This window comes from Bombus flavifrons, chromosome 14 (assembly GCF_040668555.2).
Source record: "Bombus flavifrons isolate JBK064 chromosome 14, iyBomFlav1_principal, whole genome shotgun sequence".
NCBI lineage: Eukaryota > Metazoa > Arthropoda > Insecta > Hymenoptera > Apidae > Bombus > Bombus flavifrons.
The window spans coordinates 8,899,702-8,915,909 of NC_138455.1; the positions used below are offsets into that span (position 1 = coordinate 8,899,702).

General features: G+C 36.5%; 1 long non-coding RNA gene across 1 annotated transcript; it reads right to left on the reverse strand.

Annotated features, from left to right (window-relative positions):
• Positions 1-387: 387 nt before the first annotated feature.
• LOC138186862 (uncharacterized) lies at positions 388-1,982 on the reverse strand. The gene is made up of 3 exons (XR_011175026.1): positions 1,592-1,982; positions 1,138-1,191; positions 388-889 (listed from the first exon to the last, which is right to left on the reverse strand). It is a non-coding gene; the product is annotated as an uncharacterized LOC138186862 (long non-coding RNA).
• Between the last annotated feature and the right edge of the window lie 14,226 nt (positions 1,983-16,208).

Consider the following 16,208-nt stretch of genomic DNA (forward strand, 5'->3'; position numbering starts at 1 on the left):
TTGTGCTCAATTTAATTTAATCTTCATAATGCAGGTATTAAGAGGATACTTTCGCATGATAGTGGAGGTGGAAAGCAAACATTTTCACCTGGTTCGTAACCCTCCAAGGATCGAAATGCCGATTATGTCAATGGTGTAACAGAGATTCCTTCCAGGTGCGATGAATCACTGCCGGGTTCCCTTTCTAGCCGACCACACCTGGAATGTTTAACCACTGTAACAGTTTAACCGTGGAAGAATCCTCGAGATTTAATCAACAGCGAAGATCGAGCAACGAATCTTTGCAATCATCGCTTTAGTTAGTTTCCATGAACAGAAAAATTAATTTTTTCTCCTAATAAATTTGGGAGGTTGAAAGTAAGCATAGGTTTTAACAAATTATATCGTTATAATTAACATGTTATATTATTGTAATTAACATAATTCACGTCCGACTCAAAGTGGGATCGTGATCATCAGTGGACCTAATAATACCAATCAAGGGTTGATATATCGAGCGATTAAGGTTTGATATTATCGCATCTGGACCAATTTTTCGCAACATTTAACCGTGATCGTGGATCTCATCGACTGTTTTCAACGTTATCAGCTCCGATATCTGAATGGTTTAGGGTGTTCCTTTTTGGTCGGATGTGCGATCGAAGCCGAACCCGCGAGAGCGCTTCCGGGGTAATGGCCGCCGGCCAATGGTAACGAGAATGCTGGCCTTGACATTCACCGGCTCCTGCACGAGCATCGAAGGAAACAAATTAACGACTACCCAGAACCAACGACGTCCCGGATTATTTATAGGCCAACGTTGGAAGAGAACCGGCAGCAATTTGCTCCGTAGAATTGTTCGATGACAACTGATTCGGCTGTTGAATAAATCATTGTCTTCTTGTGGGGGCTAACAAAAAAAAAAAAAAAAAAAGAGACGAAAAGAATTAACCAACGCGAGAACAACCACGCATGGCAGTTACCAAAAGAACCACTTCGAGTAGCGAGTTAACTTTTGATCGCTCTTGCAATTATATTTTCTTCTTCTTTATCCTTATACCGGCAACTGAGTATTCGATTCTACTTTTCATTTAACGATTGTTTCATTTTCTTGTAAAATTATTGTAAAATCGTTCCAAAATAAAATTACGTACTTACAATTTTTCCAATTTTATGATACGTCGAACGAATCTTCATCTGTCTTCTAGTTTCCTAGTTTTGTCCATAAAAAATTCAAATTTGTAGTTACTTATAGCCGTCTATTTATAACTTATAATAGTATTCGATAAACCATCGAGTATCGTTGAGTGTCGTATACATAAGAACTTAGCTAATACTCGAGCTACAGTTTTCGCCGTAATATTTAATAGGTAAGACAATTTCCAAGAAAAATACAAATCTGCATAAATATCTGTAGTCTACTTATACGATACATATCCGTGGAATTTAAAGCCTGCTTCACCGAAAGCAAATGCTTTCGTCATTTAATTAATTAACAGTTTACTAAATGAACTTAAATAATTTAAATAAATGAACAATTCGATACGGTGTTGGATATATATACATATATATACCTGTATATCGAGCGTGAAAGGGTTAAGCGTGTACTTACACCGTGGTTACAGGAATAAGCGTATGTATGCGTTAACGATGTTTACCAGGTTGGTATTCATTCCTCCGATGGCGATAAAATTTGCTTCCACTTTTCTCGTTTCCTTTTCTTGAGGATTCATTATGTCCGGTTGGGGATGGGCCTTGGCTGCAACAATATTGCATTCTTTCTCTTTCTTTCTTATCCGTTTTCTGTATCCGTGGCGGAGGTATGCACGTTTAATACGAACGTACACGCCCATACGTTTTTGCGCGATAAGTGAATGAAACTGAGCGCAAAAAGAACTAATGAGATGCGGGAGATGATGTTGGCCTTGACCGACCAGGAAGGAAGGGTAGGGATGAACGAGTCCCGATCGTCTGGGTCAGGTAGTACTTCAGAAACTTCCTTGCTCAAGTTTTACGCGGAGATAAACATTGCAGTATTTTGTTTAGCCAGCACCGTCTCCATTTGCATATCGGTTTCTCTTTTTTTTTATAGTTTGTCGTTCATTCCAAATCTTCTCCGCATTTCTAAATTAAGTCTCGTCTCTTAAGATTTGTTGATTAAAAGCATACTGAAGATATACTTATCATCGTATGACATTGGAAATTGTGGATAATTGTAAGCAAAGTAATTTGGATGTCGTTTCGTTGAGCTGCAAAGAATATGTTAGAGTAACAGATAAGCTACAGAAGCTCGCTGAAGAGATACAAATCAGAGATAAAGAAAGAAATTATCATAATTCAATGTACATACATACTTCGATCGTTCCAAACTTCGAAAAATTGTATTGACCAAGGGCATGTAAGAAGAAATAGTGACGAATCCTTCGAGTGAACTCTGCTGCTCTTTTTCACTCATTTTCGACCTAAAAATATTTTTTTAACGTTAAATAATATCCGAACAAACATCGAACAAAGTGTAAAAAAATTCTGATTGATATGCATAATTTTTCTTCCCAACTGCACGATAATTATTTTCTTGAAACATTAAAAATTCTTAGATTCCTTACTAATAAAAATTCGTGGATCATACAGAGATAAAACACATAATCTAATAATACAAATTAAGAAAAAGCAAAGTTGCAATTGGTATGTCGTATTAACACAATATATGCCATTAATGGGGTCAACTCATTCTGGCGCCATCCAATCCGAGAAGCCCCTGTTCAAAATCACAGGTTGTATTCCGATCATTCTCACGTTACAAAATGTTATAATATAGAAATGACCAAATCGATGAGTCAGATAGAAAGCTTGGTACGGATACCGTGGATTTCCACACGGTTCTTTATACATATATATCTTATTTACGTCCAAGGGGTAAAGAACTGGGTCTTCGTGGCAAATAGCAGATAGATCGTGGACACTTTCGAAAACGACACGTCAGAAGGACCAACGAGTGCAACAAAGATTCGCAGAATAGAACGGTAGTCCATGGCCGTGTACCGTTTCGATTCGTCAAACGAAACGTTTTCGAAAGTTGAAGAATTTATTCATGGAGAACGTAGGCTAAAACCCCTTCCTTTATCTTTTAATTGGATTTCATCAGCGTATCAGTGACTGATAATAAAAATGCAATTGGAATTTAGAAACACTTGGTGACCTGTCTCTCGGTTAATCTCATGTTTGATCGCGTTTGAAACTATTTAACACGGGTCAAGTTATTTTGGTCTGTTTCCTTTTTTAGATATACAAGACGGGCCTAGAATTTACATTATTATCTAGTCTATCCACTTTTAAACGATGGTAACTCCATTATAGTTCGCTTAGGGTCTTGTAAATCGTTAATGATCACTGAGAACAGTGTAATTTATGTCTTATGAATAATATATCTCATATGATAATCTCATATCGAGAGACTATTAATAGACCGTGGATGTTTATACATTTGCGGGTAATTTAAACACGTAAAAGTACACAGAATAAACATAATACGCGAGAATGCATAAAGATTTTTAAATTGAATAAAAAAGATAGGAATATGTATAAACAGACACAGCTTACCTATAGATATTTTATTTCCTAAGTTGTACAAAACAAAGTTTCCGACAAATCTAACAATAATCTCCAAAGATATGCTACAAGTTGTTCCATGCCTTACGACTAAAATCTCAGACATTTCAATATGTAAAATCTGCTTTTCATTCTACAGATTTGCACAAGCCAATATAATATTTATTATGTTCGAGGGAAAATTAATGTCTGATGAATCTCACGTATAATAATGGAAAAATTCGTGAAAAGGTCCTTTCTGCGTGTCATTGGAAGCCAGAGGACCCCCTTTTCAGGGGTCGAAACATTACGTGTTTTGCGATAATTGTACGATCAATATTTTCTTCCGCGGATGGAACGGAAAGTAGTAAAAGCTGACGGTCTGGGTTCGTTGGACCCCAGGTCGATCTGACGTAATTTGCTTCCAGGTCGTCCACGGGTGGATTTCCTCTCTGTTCAGCGCGCGTGTTTGCCGGACACGAACGTTCGTGTTGGTACGAATTTCACCGAAACCTGTTATGCCACCGACGATACGGGTTTACGACTGCAGTGGCATCCTCTGTATCTGGATGTCGTCGACTTTTGCTCCTTCGATTTGCATCGTGACACAGATGACATTCTGGGTCCATTCTTTCCCTCTTTAGATTTTCTGCTGCGCGGTAAGGTGTACTTTATAGCTTACTGCTTCGATTCACACAGTTTAGCCTATTCTACACCCTCGTTCATAAGTATCAAGTCAAGGAAAAAAAAAAATGGTTAATTGCTGTTAGTCGATTTGTGAGAATGCAAGAAAATAATGAATGTAAATGTCGAGAGTCGAAGATGATCCCTAATGTTGGTTTAGTAAATTCTCAATAATTTTTAGGTTTGTCTTATACCTCACATACATCTTAATATTTGTGATTGGAGACGCTGCAGGATAGAGGTAGTAGAAATTACTATCTTTTAACGATTTGTACATTTAATGGAGTATTTTCTTCAGAAATTACATCGATGGCAAACTCTTGAAATATCCTCATATTCATAAACAAGAGTGTAGATTATTGACTTCTTTTTATTATTATTTAATTATATTTACTTAATTGTGAATCTGTTATTTCACATTATATCTGTGTAATAATGCAATTGATAAAGTAAAATTCGATATAACTTTCCAATAAATAAATGTGTAATAAATACGTAACTCTTCATGCGTAAACCAAGTGCTTGGAATGTTTTCTGAAAAGGACACGGTGAATGCAGATGCATTTCGTCGTTGATATCATTACGTATAAACTTTCGAAGGTGGTCTTTTTCCTCGCCCCTAGAAAGCTTCTCATGTATCTTGACACGATTTACCTGTTCGAAATCGACGCAGAGCCTATGACGTGACTACGTCGTGGATAACATGTTGATCACGTTTGACCGACTACTCTTACGTGAAATGACGTCACAGCGTGATCGTCATTCTTGTTTGTTGAACAAGACAGAAGGACGAAGGTGGAATGACAACTATTATTGCTTCAGATTAGACTACTGTTGCCTTAGACGGTGTTTCCTTTGGAGAACATCATTGGTTTGATAAAAAAAGTGTAAAATTAACCAATTTTGGAATATCTGGGGAAACGAATTATAATGTGAAAGTATACTTATAAAAATTTGATTCACGAGATCTACTTTGAGAGACAATTTAGAAGTCTATGAATCGACCCAAAAACCTACTACACCACCTAAAATATACCAAACTGTAAACCTTGCTCTTGAATCGCTAATAATACTAACACATACCGGTAGTTGATGCGGCGTCAAATAATTGAAAAGAAAGAAGAGAAAATATTTTCCTCCTCCTTTTTTAAATAATAAATAATAAACACAAACGATATTTTGTTAAAGACCTCCGAAATCCAAAGAACATTAGCAAAATTGTAAAAAAATCTCTTTATATTGTTAAATAACGAATGATTTTCTATTTCAAGCCCCCGAAAGATTTAATCAAATTAAATGAGTTGATTAATTAAATGAAAGATTTACTCTTCTTACAACTAATTGTGTCACTTTTCTAAGAAACAAACGATATTTATAAAATCGAAATGAAAACAGGAACTTGAGTCGAGTTAATCTCTATTGAACAGCACAAATGGCAGTGCAAATGAATAAAAATATAAGTTATTACGTCTATTGAAAGTTTATAGTTGGTGTTTTCATGTGTAGTCCAGCTTCGATGCTATGCTTGAATTAAGGGAAATAAAGACTCGTTCCTGAACGGCATCCGCTTTATTTCATTTTATTCCTTTTTCTTACGGACCAAGCCGGTCATCGATGATATATTTGTATAATAAAGGAGAACACGTTGGTGCCCCGGCAAGTATTATGCAGGCGCCGCGCCGTTCAAAGCGAATGAAGAAGCTCTGCTAGCCCATTGACAGGCTTTTCCTGCCGCTGCTAACTTCGAATGGGTAATTCATGTTCAGTGATAGCGGCCTTACCCCATATACTCTTTCGCCAACACTTGCATGACAAGAAAAAGCTGAAAAGCATCTAGGAAAATAATAATTTATTAATGTTTGATATATTTAGCGCTTCTGCATCATAACACGAATGTATTTACTAGAGTTGATAACATGTTTGGTTAGTATTATACGTGAAAAATACTGTACTTGGTTGTTAGAATATAAATTGGCGAGATTACTAAGAAAATAGAGAGTATCTGCAGGATGACAGAATATATTAACAAATTGATAATTCTGAGAACTGTTTTCAACCTTTTGTTTGCTGATAAAACAAATATTACAATCTTATTGATTGATATTATAATATCAAATACGATAAAACTTCTGTGTACTGATTATGATTCTGTATATTGGAATATGTTCTTATAAGGAAATTACAGTATTTATGATAACGATATTTAATAATCTTTTACCCCTTCCATATGGATGATCGTTGATAAGGAAATATATCAAGCTCAAATTTCATATTTTCATATGAATATGAAATTCTATATGAATTTTATTAAGATTTCTATGTACTGTATTATGTGTTATATGAAAAATATACCGCAATATACCGAAAAAGTTTCTCGATTCCATTCCAATCTATGTTGATACCTTATCGAATCTAAAATCAACTCATGCACATTGAAAATCCTGTCTTGCATATGTACTTTGTCGAAGTAAAACTAGTACGTAGTCAGAGCAGGTTCACGTGCATTTGCGTCTTTGCTAGATGAAATGACAAGTGTCGTTTAACTCTTACCATCGTCGAACGACGACAGCTTGTGGGAAAACGCATGAGAGTACGTGTAATGCCGCTCCTACTATGTGGAATGCTTCGACGTCATTAACTCAATCTCGTCACTTTTCCCTTATGTTTTGTCCTTATCGAAAATTACTTCCTTTAGCCATACGACTTAAAAAAATTCTCTATTCCAATATTATTAAAATTTCAATTTAAAAAATCCTCTGCTCTAATATTCTCTCCTTTTCCCACCCATATTTTCTCCTTATTGCGAAATTTCTCCTCATCAAATTTCGCCTTTATGAACATAAAAAATCATCTAACCTAGTATCACAACGTACAACAACCAGCAATCCTCCTACTATGATCTGCCAACAACAACAACAACAACAGCGACGATCAAAACATCAGTGTTTCTGCCGCGGTAGGTGAACGTTACATTTTTCTACTGTACGTATCTGTAGTACACCGTGGCTGAGAAGAAGAATGCAGTTTCTTCCTAGCAGCTGCATCAAGGAGCCGCCTCGGGATTCCTCTTCCTTTTCTGTGCCGGTTTCGCGGTGGGTTCGCAACGGGAGGATCGATCTGCGTCCTTGAATACGGAATGACTGGAGCAGCCCTGGGAAGGGCAAGTGTTTACTTTGTAACAATCTCGGGACTCGGTCTCTCGGTCGGCTGCATTTTTATGCGTCTGCATTAGCCTTAATCGCTATATTATGAGCATCAGGTGGTCCCCGTGCATCAGATGGATTTCAAGGGTGACCGTTTCACCGTGTTTTCTTCTTCTTTTTTCCTTTTTTTTCTTTCCACCTCGACTGGTTTCTCTTTGTCTACCCTAAGTAGAAAGACTGGCCATCGTGCCTCTGGCTGGCAACCAACACCACGATATATTCTCGTTCGTCCTCTTCCCACACCCTTGACCTAGCCAGCCAGACAGTGTTTGAATATTCAGCAGGCGACGATCTCCAACACTTTGTCGCGTTCGAATTGCTCGCTCTGTCACGATACCGGTCAGCATATTCTGTCGTTTCTTACTTCATCCTATTTTAAGCTTAACCCCTGCCACGTTCTTTCAGCCATTTTTCTACCCAATTATATTTTTTTTACCGTTAACAAAATACCTTTAGCCTAACCAAAGTTTCATTCCCGTGCATGATCTCAATTTTACGTTGAATTTCTTCTTCGAACATTATCGAATTCCTTTTATTTGGTAAAATGAGAGCTAGATCGAAACACAGAAATTCGGGAATCGTAACAGGGTTAGAAAGTCGAGGGTTGAAAATTGGGGTTCCCACCCTGAAATCGAAAGTGTAGTTTGTGAACAGTTTCAGGTTTATATATGTATATATGTGGTTAGGAATGATTCAAGATGTATTCTGGTAGGAGATTTGAAATTAGATAGACGATACACTCATTGGAAACGCTGCCCTATTTGCGACATATTAAATGAATACGCCGTGTAACCTGACCTGCTTCTAGATGTATTCGATGCATTTGCATAATTTGGACATTGCCAATAGTAATATGATTGGCTATCGATCTGTTTAAGTTTGGTTAGTGCGCTTAATATTTTATCCGCTGTTTTACAGACCTGTAAAGGTTTTAGGTGAAACTGAGAAGTTCGAACGAATATCTCTTTTTATGTAAAGTAACGATATTTGCTTTTCATATTAATAGAAAATAGATCGAATGAGCCCTGATATCATTATATCTTGGATGAACCATGACAATTTGGATTGATCAATTTAATTTTCGCATCACGTTCATCGAGGAAAATATACAACAAAGATTAAAATCCAGTAATTTATATTGTATTGTGTATTGATTTACACTATCCACAACAAAGACTGTTCCTATCCAATTTTCAATTCATCAAGAACAAATTATTCTTACTACAAGAGTATCTACGGTATCGTCATTTTAAACAGTTGTACAAATAATTCAAAACTTAGACTTTTACGCACCAAGTACTATCAATAATACGCGCAACAATTATAACCAACAAAGCCAATCGATTAAATAATCTATGTTCGCCGACGCCAAATCAATAAAACATTTCCAGATTGCCATTACCACAACCAAACTATCTAAAATATCATTTAAACCAGTTTGAAAATAATCCAACATAGATATTATTATCCTCCAGCATTCACATAGTATGCACGTGATCAATAACCATCGGTAGAGGCGATCAGTAATATTATTAGATTAATAGAACGTGTCAGGTCGTCGCGGTAAACTGGGTCTCGGGGTCTCGGTTTCGCACATAACCGTGCGATCTAAGTGGCGCTGCCTAGCCACCACGTCACCGGAGAACGCGGTGCACCAGGTGAAAGTCTCAGCTTGCGGAAAATGCAGTGGTCACAAGGGATCGGTGGTTGCGCGAGACCTGGCGCCGATTGCAAGATAACTCGAAATTGTCACGATCGCATACTGGTCCAGAGTTGAACGTTTAGCCTTTAAGCAATGAATTAAATATAAATTTTACATTTCCATCTTTATTTTATTCGTTAGTTTTATTATTTCTATTATTACGTAATCTAATGTCCTTATAATTCTTGATTCTATGATGACTCTTCGTCTGTACCAGCGTCTTTATTTCGCGTCTTTGTTTCGTCTTAATTTCTTTTATATGTATCCTCGTTATTTTTTTTTTTTTTTTACATGGAGCATCAGTGGAAAATGGCGCAGTTGAAATAAATTACGAATAAAAAAGCAGGAGTTAAGGAATAGCTTCATACATGCTTCGTCTTTTTACCTTGTAGTTCCTTAACTAAATGAAACTGATCGTTAATTATTACATCGTGGTCACCGATATAAGAAATACACAGGTCGTGCGTTTTTGAGTAATTTATTTTTTATTCATTTGAACAGCTAAAATTTAACTCTGGACCAGCGTGATATCACCTGTTCTTTCTCTTTCCCTTTCTGTGCCAGTGAAACACGAGCGCATTAGCGATGTGACGTTCTTCTTCTCTCTTTTTTTCTTAATCACATTCAGTAAACAAATGTCCTACTCGCTAGTCGGGTTTTCTCTGTCGAAATTGACCGTGTTCGTGTCTTGACGTATTCTCTTATGTTTGGTCTATATACTACTTTCTTTTTTTCTTTAGTGGCCACGTAATTAAAGCCGACAGGCTGAGTATACATTCTTGCGGGGGTAATTGATAGACATCCTTCGAGCTGAAAATGGTGCAGCATTTCTTAGTTGGCCAACCGATTCGCTAGGTATGCGAGATCGGTGTTCGTAATGGGTCTACTCGTTCCTTCGAGCAACGGCCACATCGGTGCTCTTTTCTTGTAGCCCTGGTTTAATAGCTCGTGGCGTGTTATTTCGCATAATTTGTGGCGAGGTAGTATTCACCAATTTCGTTCTTTAATTAGGTTGGAACCTTGCTTTGTGATATCTGACTGGTGGCACGGATTATATTTGAAGATCATAGAAAGAAGATTACAAGTCACATTTTCTGCTTTTTGCAGGAAAACCGTCTCAAAATATCACAATATCGAAGTATCAACTGTGTTAATAATTTCATGAAACTTCGCCAATTTAACTGTTTAGAAACATACATTTAAATCTGACAGGTCGTCTTCATTTTTAGTTATGTCATATTATAATTCTCCTATTTAATCATCAATGATTTTGATGTTATTTAATTGTTAACAGGTGTACATTAATAAACTGCAGTTAAAGAGAGGAAGGATCTATCTGGTTCGAAAATATAAGTTTCTTATCGAGAGACAAGAAATTCATGAAATTCTGTGAAAAGATTTTTAATATCAGAAACATGATAATGCTTTCGATGTCAATATTTTTTAAGAGACCTACTATCATCTTTTATATATTTTTTTTTTATAAATATTTCCAAAAAGACGTCATAATAAAATTTAATAAAAAGACAGTTTTGATAATCTGCGATCGACCGAATTTTAAAATCGTCTTACTTCCTAAATGGTCTTCGATTAGTCACGTAGTTATTAAAAATAGTAATCTAAGGGGATGAAAGCGACACATAGCCACGATAAAGAAAAAAGAAGTTATATACAGATACTAGATGAATGTCTCGATACATTCGATAAAAAGATTGGTAAGAATTGGTTACCATGCGTCTGATCGGAGCCTGGTAACAACTGACCAACGGAATACACACACGTGCGACTACTGAATGCGATTTGCAATCGGGCTGAGAGTTTAGTAGGTGACTCCGTTTGCTTGCAATTCTCGAACGCGTGGTGCGCTCTATTTAAAAGTCCTCGCATTTAGTCGGATTGATCTAAATTAGCTGATCTATTCAGCAGACAGTCGAGGGTTTACTTTTCTCATTGACACCAGACGCTTCGATCCTTCTTCGATTCATGTAAGTACGATGCGAGAGTCGATTGTTACGCCGAGACTTCTCAATCAAAGCTTACACTTTCTTGCTTTCCCATCCGACACGATATTTCAAATATTTTATAAAAGTTTCCATGGAAGAGCCAAAGGGAAATCTGCACGAATAATCTTAGTGGAAAATTAAAATCGAAAATCACACGTATCGATAACGATTCCGTTATATTTTTCTCGAATCTAAAAATATTTCTTGACGATAGAAGAAGACGATTGTGTCGAAGACCGCGTATTAAGCGAATTGAATTGAGGAAAGATAGGAAATAAAATTCGCAAAAATCGAGCAAACTCCTGATGTAGGTCGCAGTGTTCGTAAGGAGAGATAGCCGCAAAATAACTGGGCGAGATGCGATTTAAAAAAGTGGAACGTGCGTGGATTAGATCGAGCACGCCTCGTGACACTTTCTCCTTCGTTTCTGGATTGCGATCGATAATTTACTTCCTTAGAAAGCTCAGTCTTTCAGGTGATCTTTTAACACGAAGAAACCTGACATAGCTAGCTAATTTTTTCCTGTTTTTTCCTTCTTTTTTACCGATCGATCTACGGCTTAACTGTGTTACGCTTTAACCACGATCCTTGCAACCGCAAAAGCCTGCAAGATGTGGCCAAGATAATATGTGTGTGTGTGTTACTTTCTCTTTCACTTCGCCATCATGCACGCCGATTGGTCGTTTTGGAACTTAATGTCCTTTTCATCGCTTCCTGAAAAACGAGAAAGTTTTCCCTCACTAACCTTCGACGATCTTTCTCTTGTAAAATTCTCGTACAAGTGCATATTTGCATATTTGATACGTCATTTTTTCTCATTTAAATAAATGAATAAATAAGAGTACTAAAAATATATGTATTTAAATATTACTCAGTGAATCCTACGAAGATTGAAAGATGAAATGGAAATAGTCTTTAATTGATTTTTATATCGCTTCGTGCAAATTATCTGATTCCTATTGCCTAAAAGAGAGTATCTTAATATGATTTGATTGGAAAGGAAAACCACCTACTATGTGGAAAGATATATTAGCTTTCAAAATAGATGATAATTCGAAGATGTATAAAACCAATAAAATTACTAATATTACGACAATTAATATTTTTAAAATATTTAAGAATAAAGAAGAATTTATATGTGAAAGGATGTAACGTTTAATAGGTCGATCAAGCTTCTACCTCGGTTTTACTCTTTTAAATGTATTCACGAAGATATGAATTTGCATATTTATTATGTTCCTCTTCTGTCTTCAATTTCTCTCTTTTTCGTTCTACTTATTAATTTCAAAAATGGACAAAAATTAATCGTCATTGATTTCAATTCGGAAGAGACGAGTACCTTCATGGATCTTCAACAAACGGGATTCGGGACAAAAATCAAAATTCGCGGGCCGCGTTCGCAGGCAACGTTCGCGCGTTTGCAGGCGCGTTTGCACGTTCTCACGTTTCATAGTACGGCGTTTGAATGAGGATTCGCGACAAAGATTAAAAGATGCATATAACGTGCACTTTTCCTGAAACTTGATACCAGGGGATCTGTCGTAAATAAAAGTTTGTTTATCAAATCAAATTGTTAGTATTTCCCACCCTGCCTGGCTTAGTTGAATTTACAATTACACATATCTTTGCTCAATGTCTCCATATTTAAGTTCTAACAAACGTCATTTAACAAGAATTGACAAACAAGAACATATAACGAGCGAACTAATCAAGTGATCAGATTTTGATGTACGAACGATTCTTACTAATGCTCTATCGATTTTTTGGAGAATTATTGTTTACACTTGTATTATTTATTTACAGCTTGACGATGTCATCGAATAATAAGATGAAAATCCAGCTACGATTATATCGATTTTTGTCCACTGTACGCCGTACTGTACCTCGTTTCCAACTGTCGCCGTTATACGTTCCAGATCGCATCCAGACGATTTCTTCTTTCGAGGGCCTCGAAACGTGCTCCAGGTGACTCGCGTGCAATTTTTTGCGAAACTGCGGACAAAGCAGGTGAAAGAGGACACCAGGGATGACTGGCTTAGGTCTCTCGTTGAGCGGTAAATTTAGAAGCAGCGCGAAGTTGTGCCAGCCGGCAGCACGTGTATGCTTCGACCACGTGCTCCAATCTGCCATGGGTGTAAACGTGTTGGCCGGTTTTGTGCCTACACGAGGCGGTTTGGCATATATAATATGCACATACATATCGTTGATTCACTAGATCTACGAGAAATACCTGACTAGTTCAGGGTTACATGTTAAAACCTGGAATATCAAGTCCGAGTCAACGAGGATCATGACTCGCCGGATTTTTGAAGAAGTTAGTGCGACGATAGTTTCAGAAATATCGTTCCTTTTATCGTGTAGATCAATTTTATTCACCGATAAGGAAATTTTGAAAATTTTGTAGGACCAATCTTGTTCTTCTAATTATTTTGTTTTTACGTTTGAGTCTCGTTAGATATCTTCTTTTTTTAATATCTCTTATTTATAAAAATTGTAGAATACACAGAAAGTAGTAACATCATATCAAACGGTAGATATAGAAGAAACATCTGATTAGTTCAAAGTTGCATCTTAAAATCTGGGATATCAAGTCCAACGTAGATCGTGGTTAATCCGTCTTTGAAGAAGGATCACGGCCAGATTATCCGATCTTAGAGGCATCGTTTCTTTGATCGGTTACGTTGTTCTTAATTGGTAAGAAAATTTGTAAATTTCTTGCGATCGAGTTCCATATTTAGAAATCTGATGTAGCATATTTAGAAATCTCGGTTGCTCGGAAACTTCAGGTTTTCTACCAAAATTGGAAATTAGCGAATTATGTAAATTATTCGATAATAAATTTCTTAAAATTTCTCGTCCTGTTCTCCCTTGTCTTCCGTGTTACGTAATGCTTGCAGAAATTTGTGCAATTTCTACTGTTAAATTCGACGAAGAGCCTAGGAGAAAAAAATATTCTAATGCAGGTAGAAAATTAAATCCAGGATTGTGTGTCGGTTTAGATATCGGCAGGTCGGCAGTGAATGAAGACACGTTTGTGAGAATGTTTTGTTTCGGACTACAGCGTAGAAAGGAAGAGTGACGTGTTAAATCTGAAACTATTCTACGTAATTTCGCGAGATAGCAGTGATGATGACGCTGAGTCGTACGGTTTACTGGGTTCGCAGGTGCTGAACGTTTCACAGCCTCGGAAAGATGAATTCGCATTCTGTGGCATCAAGATTCGTACACGTAGGCGATGATATAACTTTGAAAAATTATACGACGAATATTAGAATGCCATGTTATAAAACGCACTTTCTTCCAAAGTAAGAAACGTAGAAATTTTCGAACATTTATGAGCTACTTCGAACGTTTCATTCGAATTCGAAGTTCAACATCGAAGCGAAATAGAAGATTTATGCAATGAAAAATCTTTCTCTTAGTTAAAAATTTAAAAATCGTCATGGATCATTATTCACGTGTATGAGACAAATTCGAGACTAGCGTGAGGGATTCTTATCGTTCGAATACGATCGCTCGACGACGAAAAGTTATGTCACCAATTCCGTAATGAGACTGCGTTATGCCGAAAGGACAGCATTTGCGTCTACTTGAATCGGCGATCACTCGTTTGTTTTATGCAGATAGGAATTTTCAGGTCGAAAAATCGCTTTATACGCTATGGAGATCTAAGGATCTGGGCCTCCGGACTTCACAAAATATATGACCAACGGCTCGCCGTGATCTTGCTTGACGATATTCGAAGTTTCACGAACAATTCAATTGGCCTCGTTGTACCGAAGGCTGATCACAGTATGGTTGAAGCTAACGACACTAAAATTAGTGTTGTATTCCTAATTTTCTTAGGATATTGATAATGGAACCAACACGTTATATTTTCGTTTAATACAATATGTAAATTTGATTTAATTTAACGTCTTACGCTCCATCTTCATGTTGGCATAATAAATAGAAAAATAGAAGATATTTCGAAAAAAATATCTCTTTACATTTTGTAAATAATTTTCTAAATTTTTGGGCAATAAAATAATGGAATAAGAAAAAGATACTATAAAAAAGTTATTATTCAAAACACCGAGAGAAAGTTTAAAGAAGAATAATGTAGGTAGAATAGTGCAGATAGAAGAATAATGTATTGTATCCAACTTCTTAATCATTTCGTTACGTTCGATTGTTAAAACACTAGGTTAAAGAAAAATCAATGAATAAATATATGATTAAATATAGGAACCGTAAACCAAGTTTATTTGTACACATTGAGGTCGAAATTAATGGTTTACATATTGTTGCAAAATTAAAGATTCATAACATAATATTACACAGAAAAAGCATAAAGATCGTCATTATTCATTGATTTGCTATTTTACACATGAAGAATATAATTTATTAAAATTACCAGTCATTTGTCAAAAATGAAGAAACTTGGCACAGAAAAAAGGGAACAAAGAAAGGACATCGCAAAATGATGTATCTCAGTGGCGTGTCTAAAACGTTTTCTGTTCCTCGAGGAATGAGCATTCTCTAACACCATCAGCTCACTAGCGTTGTTTATGTTCCCATTCCTCGTGGCACATGGCTGCTCCCATTTTCCAAAAGTTACGGTTTTCAGCGATCGTGGAATTTAACGTTGAAGGGCATTACTGATACAGAAGGAGCTGCTGATAAGGATCACGCAGGCCTAAGAATAGCGGTACTTTCTTTTTGCTCCACTGACATCGCTCAACCCGGCCAGCTCCTGAATTTTGATTTTGTTTTGGTTCGGCGCAATTCCGTATGCTTCAAGCGTCTCGATCAAAACAATCGCAATTTTCTATTGCAAAAGAATCATCAAGCCGCGCAGAAGCCACGATTGTAGCGAAAATATTTATGCAAATTTGTTTTTTTACGAATAAAATTTGAAAAATGGGACCTGGACAGAAATTTATTTTACTTATCCAATATCAGAACAGATACTACACTTTGGAAATTTCATATATTTTTGTATTGTGTGCATTTTTGCATCTTCAAGTTTCCGTACAAATTGCAAAAAATAAAGAAAAATGTATAGAG